Raw genomic sequence first — 13,804 nt, 5'->3', positions numbered from 1 at the left:
GAAGAGTCATAGAACAAGAAAGAGTGAGATAGAACTATTAATTTTTTTAATGTTTGTTTATTTTTGAGAGAGAGAAACAGAGTACGAGCAGGGAAGGGCATAAAGAGAGGGAGACACAGAATCTGAAGCAGGCTCCAGGCTCTGAGCTGTCAGCGCAGAACCTGATGTGGGGCTTGAATTCAAGAACCTTGAGATCATGACCTGAGCCAAAGTCGGATGCTTAACCTACAGAGCCACCCAGGCACCCCGAGAAAGAGATTTTAAGGGAAGTTTAGAAGAAAAAATGTGGACATTGGAATCAATCATTAGGACATTCACATCTTTGCTGGCAACCCTGGTCAAATCCTTTAAACTGAGACTAACTCGGCTTCTTCATTGGTAAAGTGAATATAATAGTAACAATTTGGTAAGATTGTGGTGATAATTAAATTGAAATAAAGTATCTGGCCATGTCCATACAGTGCCTGATAGATGTTAGACAAAGCAATAGATATTAATGCTCTTCCTTTGAAATAAGAGATCTTAAGGGTTAAATACACATTAATGTTAAACATTAGCTTCTAAAGGTTAGCATTCCATATGAACCCTTCAGTTGTTTATAAGTGATTTTCACATTGCCTCGAGTTATTAACTGTGACTGTTGACATCTTGATAAGATCTTCATATTTGTTCCATAAAGAAGTACACGAAGAAACTGGCAGCATTGTAGTGAGACTTAAAATTCTATTATGGATTTAAAAACGAGTTGAGACATTAGTAAAACAAGGAAGTGAAAAAGGCAAGTCACAGCATGAAAAGAAATTAATTGTACAACATCCTCGCCTTCCTACACTGGGACTTGAAATGTTCATATTTTCAAAGACCTCTCTGACAAGCAGGGCTGAATGGTTAAGACAGTTAACAGAAGATAAATTATTTAGTCAAAGAAAAGATGAGAAAGGAGCTTTAAAGACTTCCAGAACATACTAAATAGATTAGATAATTGTGGAACAAACATAGTTAATTGAGCAAAATAAGAGCAGGTGAAATTCAACATAAGCAAATGTGAAGTAGGGCACGCTGAAGAATAGGATGTAAATTACCTGCACACAGTGTACATTCCTAATTGATTGTGAAACATCTGTGGAAAAGAATTAACAGGTATTGTGGGTTAAAGAAGCAACTTGCCTGGTACCTGAAACCTATCATAGGGTGAAAGAGCATTTTCTTATTAATGGCCTTATCTTAGTTCTCAAAAATATTATACAGTTGACCCTTAAACAACATGGGTTTGAACTGTGTGGCTCCACATACATGCAAATTTTTTTTTGCAATAAATACAGTACAATGCTATAAATGTATTTGCTCTTCCTTTTGATTTTCTTAATAACGTTATCTTTCTGTAGTTTATTTTACTGTAAGAATACAGTATATAATACATGAAACACACAAAACATGTTAATCAACTGTTTATGGTAGGCTTCTGGTATCCAGTAGGCTATTAGTACTTAAGTTTTGGGGGAGTCAAAAGTCATATGTAAATCTTTGACTATGTGGAGGTGGGAGCAGTCAGCACCCCTAATCCCTGCATTGTTCAAGGTCAAGTGTATTTGTATTCAGTGTAGAACATTGCAAAAAGGAATGGGAAGATTCTTGGAAAACAGCAAGTAGAACTGGAGTGGAGGGAAAGGAAAAGCACACACATAACATTTGTTGAATATCTAATAGGTACCAGGAACCTGGGTACCATAGTAAATTGCATTATTTTCCTCAATTTTTGCCATTGTCTGTATCTAAGCCCTTTGCTTCATGACTTTGCACTTTTCCCCTACCAGAGGTAGATATATTTCCATGGCCCATTAACATTGAGCTTTCCACGAGGCTTGTTTTAGTTAATCAAATGTCAGCAGACATGATACGAACAGATGCTCAAATGTGCTTTTGCATGCAATGGATGTTCTCATGTGTTTCTGCCATTGCTGGAGATGATATCTGGGAGAGCCAGTGGTCTAAGGAGAATGAATGTTCCTGGTAAATCACTAGAACTTTGTAGTGATGGGTAACTTCATGTGTCAACTTGACTGGGTCACAAGGTGCCCATTATTCCGGGTGTCTGTGAGGGTGTTTTTGGATGAAGCAAACATTTGAATCCAAAGACTGAGTGAAAGAAATTGCCCTTTCTAATGTGGGTGGGGTTCATGCAATCAGTTGAAGGCCTGAATCAAACACAAAGGCTAACCCTCCAGTGAGTAAGAGGAATCTCTTCCTCCCTGACTGCTTGAGCTAGAATATCAGTCTCTTCTTGCCTCCAATTCAACTGAAACATCAGCTCTCCTAGGGTCTGGATTCTGTCAGCTTTTGGAGTGGGACTTACATGATCCGCACTTCTGGGTCTCCAACTTATTCACTTCAGATCTTGGGACTTCTCAGCTTCCATTATCATGTAAGCTAATTCCTTATAATAAACCTCTCTCTTTGAGAGGAATTGTGGCTTTTCTAGATTTGTATTGAAAAGAAAAAGTTGCATTCAATTTGAAATATTAAAAAAATACCCACAATATATTGTATATATATTTATATGTATACATGTATGTGTGCACATGTGTGTGTATGAGAATATATATATATGTGTGTGTGTGTGTGTGTGTGTGTGTATGACCATTTGCTTCATTAGCATTAAGTTGATACATTTATAACATTTGTAAATTGCTATCTTACTTAATTCTCATGATTATCCCCTGTGGTAGAATTTCACCCCCTCTTTCATAGATGAAAAAACTCAGGTTCCAAGTGATTAAATGACAAGTATAGTGTCATACGATAAGGTGATTACATATGATAGCACTGAGATTTAAATCCAGGTCTCTTTAGTTCCAAAACTGATGTTCCTTGTAATGTGCTATGGTTGTTTTGAAAAACTCAAAAGGGATAACAAGCAGAGGATATTAGAAAGTCAACTATGGTGCAGTGTTTCTTTTTGAGAAATTATTTTAGGCTAGGTTCACTATCAAGCTGGACATCACTCTGGTGCTCCAGATATAGAACCAGTAGTCTAGACTGACCCAGTGATCACTCCCATTGGGCTAAGAAATTCTAGATGAGCACCTAGCTCTTGAGCTACTTCCTACATGAATATTACACAAGGAATGACTACTGTTTCTGCCACTATTTTCTTTATTCATTATATCACATGGGTCATTTATGTCTTTACCTATATACAAGTGGCTGTGGGAGAGTTGTCATTAGGAGAAATGAATGTCACAGACAAGTTGTTGTAACCCACATGGCTTCCTTTCAAATAGCTAGGAAGGGAAAATACTAACCAATTTCAGAGGAATCCAAGAATTTTGTGTCTTGTTGACTATCTATTGAATTCTACTCTAGCCTAATTATAGTTAATGTCAGCATCAATGTGAGTCTAAATAGACAAAACCAGTTTACTTATTTGTTTTTTATATACTTTCATTACATTTGACCTAACAAATTAGATTGCTTAATTCTAAATTTAATAAGAGTCTCCTTTAGAGCTTAAGACTTCACCTATACTTGTTACAGCTTTTATTTTTTTTGTCAGGAGTTATGGGACAAGATGTTTCCAACACATTTTAACCATAAAATTAAAATTGAATTTCAGTTAAAAATTTTTTTTACTGTTTATTCATTTTTGAGAGAGAGAAAGAGAGCGAGTGAGCATGTACAGGGGAAGGGCAGAAAGAGAGGGAGACACAGAATCCGAAGCAGGCTCCAGACTCTGAGCTGCCAGCACAGAGCCGGACATGGGACTCAAACCCACCAGCCATGAGATTATGACCTGAGCCAAAGTCAGACTCTTGACCAACTGAGCCACCCAGGTGCTCCTGAAGTTTCAGTTTTAATGCTTGATAATAGAGTTAATTTAATGGGGTGGTAATTTTTAAACACAGGTGTTCTATCTTGAAACTTAGTGTTACCTTTTCTCCCTCAGAGGTCTTCTCCATGTCTGGATATGTTTCTCTATCTCCTGTAAGTATACAGAAACCTGTTATGGAAGAAGACAGAATATGCTTGATTCTACTAGGAATGTAAGAATAAATAGCTCATTCTTTGTAACTGGAACTATGTAGACTTGAGATAATTGATTCTTACATTATGCCCCATTGGACTTTTTTTGAGTGTGATTTTTAGTCAGTATGAGTACTTATGAAACACACCTGCTTTTTCAGAGACATTTATGTTTAAATTTCTTTTTTTAAAGTGTTTGTTTATTCATTTTGAGAGAGAAAGTGTGGGCAGGGGAGGGGCAGAGAGAGAGAGAGAGGGAGAGAGAGACTCCCAAGCAGCCTCCATGCTCAGCGTGGAGCCTGATGCAGGGCTTGATCCCACAACTGTGAGATCATGATCTGAGCTGAAATCAAGAGTTGGATGCTTAACTGACTGAGCCACCCAGGCGCCTTGATGTTTAAAATGTCTTATCTAGATTTAATAGTGGCTTTATCATCACTTTATTTTTGAATTTTTAACTATTTCTCTTTTCTGTTTTTAAGAGTAATATATGTTTATCATGGAAACCTGGAAGAATACCAAAAGGGTATAAAGAATAAAAATTGCTCATATATTAATAATATGGACTGAATAACTGATAATAATTTGACTGTTTTATATTCATTGCCACCAAATATATATGTATAATAAATATAAATGTATATTATAAATATATATTATATATGTGTATATATATATATATATATATATATATATACACACACACACATATACATATATATATATTACTGAAAAAAATTTTCTGAGAATTTTCCTATGTCTCTGAAAACATTTATTTATTATTTTTTTATTTTCAATTTTCCCTTCTTAGGGGAAACTCCTTGCTGGACATTTTGACCTGGACAAACTTCCTCCCACTTCAACACAATAAGCCCTGGGGTGCCTGGGTGGTTCAGTCTGTTAAGCATCTGACTCTTGGTATCAGCTCAGGTCATGATCTCACAGCCCTGAGATTGAGCCCTGGGCTCTGTGCTGAGTGTGGAGCCTGCTTGGGAATCTCTCTGTCCCTCTCTCTCTCTCTCTCTCTGTCCCTCCCTTGCTCATGATCTCTCTCTTTCTCTCTCCAAATAAATAAAAATTAACTTAAGAAAAAAACTCAATAAGCCCCAAACTGTCCTCACTTCCTCCTTCAGAATATATATATATATATATATATATATATATATATATATATATATTTCCCAGGCTCTTAGTGAATGGTGCTAAAATTCTATTGGTAATATAAGATAACAATCTTTTAATCCTCTTGCATTTTTCTCTCTCCCATCCCCCTGTTTCCAATCACTCAGTATGACCCAATGACATCTTGGCAACGTCATTCATATTCTTCCTTCCTTCCTAATCCCATTTGAACAATTCTGTGAGTAAAGCCTGTAGCACAGAAGTGTGTGCCCCCTTACTATGGACACCACTGTCTTCTTCTATTGCCACCTCCGTAGTGTAGGCCACCTCTGGATTAGTGGTGACCTTCCTCTGGATTATTATGATACACTTTTAACCAGACAGCAGCTTAAGCCAAAGCAGGCTCAAAAGTCCTTGAGGAATTATAGAATATCAGGGATGAAGGAAGCTTTCATCTAGGAAGGGAAATGATGTTTGGAGAAATTGAGAAATGTCCTTGATGTTAAATAAATATAAGTGGCACTAGAACCAGGTGTCCTAATTCTTACTCTAGAATTCTTCAATTCCTTCACATCCTTTCTAGAGCTTTCTTAATGTGTGTCCTGCAAACACCAAAAATCCTTAGTCAATGATTCGAGGTCCTCTACAAACTGACTCCCAGTTCACACTTCCACCTTACCTCTCCTTGTCCTTTGGAGACTTCCCATCATTATACCCTTTTGTTCCTGCCATCCTCTGTGTAGTAACCTCTGTGCCTCCATCCTTTATCAGTTGAAAATATTCTTATGGAGGTGCCTGGGTGGCTCAGTCAGTTAAGCATCAGACTCTTGATTTTGGCTCAGGTCATGATCTCATGGTTCATGAGTTTGAGCCCTGCGTGGACCCCAAGTTGGGCTCCAAGCTGACAGTACAGACCCTGATTGGGATTCTCCCTGTCTCCCTGTCTTTCTTCCCCTCCTCCACTCAGGCTCACATGCTCTCTCTGTCTCTTAAAACAAATAAACCTAAAAAAAAAAAAGAAAAAAAAAAGAAAATCTTCTTATGATTCAGAGCCAAGATGTAACCTAGTCTATTTAGTCGAGTCTTTCTTGTAGATTCCTGTTGAGATGATCTTCTGTCTGCCCTCTAAACTTTAAAGCATTTGAATGGACTGTTGTTATCACTTCATAGTAATACGGATTTTACATAAAAGTGTAGATTTCAACATTCCTACAAATTCTATGCTTGTTAAGCGCAGGGAAAAGGAATTCTTAATCTTTATTTCACTCAAAGCATGTAGAATGCAGCTCTTTGTGCAGTTCAGGATCATGAAATATTTTTAGACAAATAAGTCATCTTATCTGTTTAGGTACAGGTATTAATTATAATTATACTCACAAAGAAGATGTCTAATAGTATGAAAATTTTGACAAAATAGCCAAATTACTTAATTTTTGATATCCTATGTTAGAGTGTTCACACCAAAGGGAGTGCATGATATTGGAGTATGAGATGAAAATGTTAGAACTTTTCTCTTGATCTTTTAAAAATTGCTATTTCTTGTGCAGGTTTTATAATGTATATAATTGATTACTAAAGAAATACATTTAGATAATTTACAAATGAATTCATTTGTAAATAGGAGGATATGAAGGATATGAAGTAAAAAACTTACACTGCTGGCGTGCAACCAGAAATGTATGAATGAGAGTTCCATTTCTGGCAGTGGCTGACAAGACTGTTCTGGACAAGCCACCCACTGCTTTAGAGTTTCTCCAAATAGCTTGCTATAACTAAAGTCAGGGGAGTTTCTCTTTGCCTAGTATTCAAAATAAGTGTTATGCATGCTCACCTACATTGTAGTCTTGATTCCCATGTCTAAGAAAGTTCCAGTCTCCTTAGTGATACAAGTGAAGCTTAGGGTTGATCTTTATTGAGGGTCAAGTCATATTTTTCTGGCTTTTGGTAGATGAACTAGTGGATAGGGAAATGTATTGTCACCTTTCCTGACCTGAAGGTTCTCTTTGTGAGTGGACTACATGGCTGCCACAGCAGCTGACTACAGGATACTGAAGTTTGGATGTCTACACATTATCGATTTCCAGATGTATAGTTTTATGAACCAATATCAACTACCCCATATGTATTGTTCCTAGGAACAGTCAATAATTTGTGAGCAAAAGACTGTTTTTTAAGTCAGAGGTTTATATATATATATATATATATATATATATATATATATATATATTTAAGGTTTATTTATTTATTTAGAGAAAGAGAGAGGGAGAGGTGCAGAGAGAGAGAGAGAGAGAGAGAGAGAGAGAATCCCAAGCAGAATCCACACTGCCAGCTCAGAGCCTCACAAACTGTGACATCATGACCTGAGCCAAAATCAAGAGTTGGATGCTTAACTGACTGAACCAACTAGGTGACCCATATTTTTATACTTTTTAAATGTAAAAAAACGTATCTTTCCTGGATAGAAATGTATATTCTGGGTTACTTTTTTTAACTTATGATGAATACTGGGAACATTTGGTAAGATAGGTATGAAGCAACCTTTTAAAATTTATAAAGCATCTATCATAACAAATTAAAAGTGTTTTATTTACATTTGCATAGGCAGTACATACATATAAATACTCAAAAAATAGAAAATAGTTTACAGTGAGAAAGACCTTTCTCCCAACTCTCCCCCAGTTGTCAAGTTCCCTTCCACATTGGTAATCAGTGTAACTTGTTTCTAAGCTATTTCTCCCTTTCTTGAGGAAATAGTACACTACAGGCATTCTTTTCCTGTGCTTCTTGGAGATATTTTCACCTTAGTATATGTATCATCACCTCAGTCTTTCTTTTTTCTTTGTGTCTCCTCAGATTTATAACCATTTCTGTACATATGCAGCCAAGTTTATATTTTTTTAACCAATCCCCTATTGATGAACACTTAGATTTTTCAGTATTTAAAAAACATAAATTTGTGATGAATTATCTTATTACCAAAGGTACATCTGCAGGATAATTCCCTAAAATTGGCCTTTCTGGGTCAGGGCATGTTCATTTGTGATTTGGAAAGCTACAGGCTAACTTATCCTCACTAGGAGTCTCCCCAGTCTCCAGTCCTGTTAGCAACACATGTGGTTCCTGGTGTTTGAAGTTTTGCCCATAGAAGGCATTACCAAACTTTTGGACCATTGCCAATCCAATGGGTAAAAAATGGCATCACAATGTAGCTCTAATGATCATTGCTCTCATTGTGACTAAGGGTGTATCATTTTCTTGTACTTAAAAATCATTTGTACTACTGGGTAGCTCAGTTGGTTAAGCGCCTGACTGTGACTCTTAATTTCAGCTCAGGTCATGATCTCATGGTTGTGAGATCAAACCCCATATCAGGCTCTGGGCTTGAAGTGTGGAGCCTCCTTGGGATTCTTTCCCTCCCTTTCTCTCACCCCCTTCCTCTCTCTCTCTCTCTCTCTTTCAATAAATAAATAGATAAATAAATAAATAAATTTTTTAAAAAAAGAATCATTTGTATTCTTTTAGGATATGTCTTTTCATAAACATTGCTCATTTTTAAATAATGTTTATTTATTTTAAGAGAGAGAGAGAGAGAGAGCGAGCATGGGTGGGGGAGGGGCAAATAGAGGAAGAGAGAGAATCCCAAGCAAGCTCCACTCTTGGTGCAGAGCCAGACACGGGGCTTAATCTCATGACCTTGGGATCATGGCCTGAGCCAAAATCAAGAGTTGGTTGCTTAACCAACTGAGCTACCCAGACACTCTAATTTGCCCATTTTTTAATGTTTTTTTTTTTCTTTCCAATTTGAAGGAGTTCTTTTTCTATTTTTTGCGCATATATATGAAATCAGCCCCTTCTCTGTATGTGGATTGCAGGATTGCAAATGTTTTTTTTTTTTTTTTACTAGTTTGTTTGCTGTTCATCACAATTTTCTCTGAAATCCTTTGCAACATTAAATCACTAATTTACTGAATTTCAGTCAGAATAAAAACAAGAAATACAACTAAACAGAAAAGTTTTGAAGAGAAAAATAAATTTTAATGTGGGATAATTAACAGTAAATTTCAAAGTAACATGTGGCTAATTCCACTTAGCTGAACAAACAAACAAAAGCAGAAACAGATCCATAAAACACAAAGAACAAACTGGTGGTTTCCAGATAGGAGATGAGTGGGGGGGAGTAAACAGAATAGGTGGAGGAGAGTAGGAGGTCCAGCTTTCCAGTCATGGAATGAATAAGTCACAGGGATGAAAGGTGAGCATAGGGAATGTAGTAGCGTTGTATGGTGACAGATTGTAGCTACACTTATGGTGAGCAGAGAATAATGTATAGGGTTTTTTTTTTTCAATATGTGAAGTTTACGGTCAAACTGGTTTCCATACAACACCCAGTGCTCATCCCAAAAGGTGCCCTCCTCAATATCCATCACCCCCCCTCCCCTCCCTCCCACCCCCCCCCCCCCCCATCAGCCCTCAGTTTATTCTCAGTTTTTAGGAGTCTCTTATGCTTTGGCTCTCTTCCACTCTAACCTCCTTTTTTTTTTTCCTTCCCCTCCCCCATGGGTTTCTGTTAAGTTTCTCAGGATCCACATAAGAGTGAAACCATATGGTATCTGTCTTTCTCTGTATGGCTTATTTCACTTAGCATAACACTCTCCAGTTCCATCCACGTTGCTACAAAGGGCCATATTTCATTCTTTCTCATGACCACGTAGTACTCCATTGTGTATATAAACCACAATTTCTTTATCCATTCATCAGTGGATGGACATTTAGGCTCTTTCCATAATTTAGCTATTGTTGAGAGTGCTGCTATAAACATTGGGGTATAAGTGCCCCTATGCATCAGTACTCCTATATCCCTTGGGTAAATTCCTAGCAGTGTGTATAGGGTTTTCAAATCTCTATGTTGTACACCTAAAACTAACATAACATAGTGTGTCAACTAGAGTAACAAAAAAAATTAAAAAGGAAAAAAAGTAACATGTGGAACTTATGAAATTCCTTCTTTTCAAATGAAGATATTGTGGCTCAGAGATGTTAACTGCCATACACAGTCATATAGTAACATAATGGTAGACTATACAGTAAGCATTGTTGGTTGTCAACCTAAGACCTTTCTTTCCTTAAAAAAGTTTTTATTTATTTATTAAAAATTTTTTTTGATGTTTATTTACTTTTGAGAGGCAGAGAGAGACAGAGCCTGAGTGGCGTTGGGGCAGAGAGAGAGAGAGGAAGACAAAGAATCTGAAGTAGGCTCCAGGCTCTGGGCTGTCAGCACAAGGCCTAATATGGGGCTTGAACTCACGAACCACGAGATCATGACCTGAGCCAAAGTCAGATGCTTAACCTACTGAGCTACCCAGTTGCCACCAACCTAAGACCTTTCATTCTTGGTAGCTGATTCTGATTTTTCAAGTGTCCACCGTTGTGTTACTGCCCCAGAGCTAATCCTGATTGGTCTCAGCCTTAAGAGGGGTCTTGTCAACTCATACTGGTAACTGGCCAAAGAATTGTTGAAGGGCTTCCAGTATAAGTTCTTTGGCTCAGGGCATCTGGGTGGCTCAGTTGGTTAAGCGCTGCCTCTGGATTTTGGCTCAGGTCATGATCTCATGGTTTGTGGGATCCAGACCCATGGCAGCGTGCTGTTAGCAAGGAGCCTGCTTGGGATTCTCTCTCTCCCTCTCTCTCTGCCCATCCCCAGTTCATGCTCTCTCTCTCTCTCACTCTCAAAGTAAATAAACATTAAAAAAATTTTTCTCTGGCTCATGCAAGTAAACACATACCCTCCTTTCTTTAGCTGCACATTGCTGAATGAGATTTGATGCCTAGAACTGAGGCAGCCATTTTGTCACCATGAAGGGCACTAGCCTAAAAGGGAACTGCATACTGAAGATGGCAAAGAAGAATGGAAACCTAGTGCATGTGCACGTGCATGTGAGAGTGGGTGATGGATGATGTTGTTGAGCTGCAGAATTAACTGGTTTCAGAAACTTTCTGCCGTGGATTCCTAGTTATACAAAACAGTAATCTTAATTGCTTAAGCTAATTGAGTTGTGTTCTTTTTTTCCTTCCTTCCTTCCTTCCTTCCTTCCTTCCTCTTTCCTCCCTCTTTCCTTCCTTCTTCCCTCCCTCTTTCCTCCCTTTCCTTCTCTTTCCTTCCCTTCCCTTCCCTTCCCTTCCCTTCCCTTCCCTTCCCTTCCCTTCCCTTCCCTCCCCTCCCCTCCCCTCTCCTCTTTTTTCCTTTCCTTTCCTTTCCTTTCTTTCTTTCTTTCTTTCTTTCTTCACTGGGAGCTCAAAGTTTTCTAACTGATACAATACAGAACCTAAATCTCCTACTCCAAGCTAAGTGAAGTTTCGAGTATGTTATGTTTTGTGCACACAGACATCAGATATGAAAATATTATAATTTTTATGGAGAAATATATTGAAAAACTTTTTTTCTAGGATAAAAGCAGGTATAGAATACATATTTACAAACCTAACTAAATGAAATGCATAGGTCTTTACCATTATTTCTCTTCAGTCAGGCGAAGTCACTTGTTCTTTATTGCAATTATTTTTCCAAACGGGTGGAAAGTTTTGTTTCTTTGTGACACTAAAGTCAGGGCTGATTCTTACTGTAAAAGATCACACTTGTGCATTTGTTTTAGCATTCTCTTTCTTGACAGTGGGGTGTAAAATATAAAATAAGAGCCTCTGTGTATCACTCAAGGCCCTCCAATTCCATCTTCAGCTTATCTCTCCAACCCAACTTTTCACCATATGTCTTGATTTATCCTTTGTGCCAGAAAACCTGAATTAATGTCCTCCTCACCACCACCCCCCCCCCCCGTCCCCCCTCCACCTCCCCAGTGAGCTCCTCACGTCCTTGCTGCTGTGTTTACCTCACATTGTTGTTTTCCTCTCTTTTCAGGGCATGGCTTTATGTCTGTGCTGGATGTCCAAATCCTGTCCCTCCCATCTTCAATCCCACCTTCCCTGTGAAATTTTCTATGATACTCCCTTTCTCTGCTCTCAACCCTGGTGGAAGTATTGCCTTTGATTCTGAATTCCCAGAGCGTTTCATCTTTGCCTTTTTAAATAAATTAATGCCTTGTATTTATCTTTATTTTTTTTTTTCTGTATTTTTCTTCTGGCTACTTTTCCTTGCTTTTTGAATATTTCCAAATTTGCAAGTATGACTTTAAAAAGGAAATATCTAAATAATTTTGAATAACCCAACTGGAGCCTAAGCTCCTTGAGGAAATGCATATTTGCTTCATTTTTATAACTCTCCAATAGCATAGCACTAACACTGAGCCTTGCCCACAAGGTGCAGCAAATATTTGTAAAATAAATAAATATGTTGGATATCTTGCCATATTTTTCTCAAATACTACTTTTATAGCTTGCTTATGTTTACTTGTATCAATTCAACTAGCCATCAATAAATCTCAAGAATGGTCTCTTGGTGTTGAAGAGTCAATTACACCCTATAATTCTTCAAAAAGGAAAGGATCTGAATAGTGTCTGGTACTGTTGGTCAGAGTAACCATAGCTACAGTTCTTGCTAGCCATGGTAGGATCTAATAATGAAAAGTTGGATTTTTTCTCTGAATTACTGCCCCACCTTCTCCCATTGTCCCTAGAACATATAGCACAGAAAGCAGGACAGAAAGACTCTAAGAAACGTATCTATTAAGTCATTAAACTTTATTAGCTTTTTGGGCGGTGGGTATTGAGCTATAATTGTTTTGCAGTGGACTGATCATAATGTGCTTTTAAATTTTACATGTTTCCATAGTAATATAATTTATATTACAGATTATGTATATATAATATAGATTTATATTATCTTCTAATTAGTGTTATATTCTAGATTATAAATTCCTTATGGGGGGACAATATTTTCTCTTTACGTCAGTGCAGGTCCTCCAGGAAGCAGAAACTAAAACAGTAAGAAGTACAGGAGACTTACTGGGGTGAAAGATAAAGGTGAGAGAGAACAGATGTAGGCAGGGAAAGCCTTTGGATGGGAGTATAGTACTCACACAGCAAGTCCTGTGACTTGGGAATAGGATGGAGGAAGGTATGGTCAGAGCCTCACACTGGTGCAGCCCCAAGAAAGTCTTGGCCAGACCAACAGAGAGCTCTGGTGCAATGACGGACCACAGAGAAGGACCACGTTGGGCAGAAATAGTTGGGCCCTCACATCCTCCATGCTCCGTCATCAGCTGGAATTGAAAACTGTAGTTGATGGACAGGGTGGCACACTTGGGTGCTTTCAGCTACCTGCACGTTTTGCAGCAAATTCTCCCTTGAAGGAAAAGCTCAGGGACTTCCTCCATGTTTAGTGCCACACTGAACATGATAAAACATATAGACTGGTAGAGAGCAGAACTTTAAGAAAATGAGTGTATAAATTGAAAGTATTTAGTTTTCTTCAGTGCTTCTAACAATGCACACACTATGGCCCATTTGTAGATGAGCAAGTCTTTCTGTGAAAGTTATTACTCAAAATTGGAGAATTAGCATAAGCTGTGACTGCATTTTTTCCAATATTTCCAAGTGCCTTTAAAGTTTGCTTAGAAATCATGGACTCTGAATGACTAAATCATGTTTTTCACTTGGACAGTGCTTAATTTGCCTTGGATTAAAGCTATGGCTAAATTTAAATATGGGT

The sequence above is a fragment of the Panthera leo genome, chromosome C2, assembly GCF_018350215.1.
Source record: "Panthera leo isolate Ple1 chromosome C2, P.leo_Ple1_pat1.1, whole genome shotgun sequence".
NCBI classification, from domain to species: Eukaryota; Metazoa; Chordata; class Mammalia; order Carnivora; family Felidae; genus Panthera; species Panthera leo.
This window is presented reverse-complemented; position numbering follows the sequence as displayed.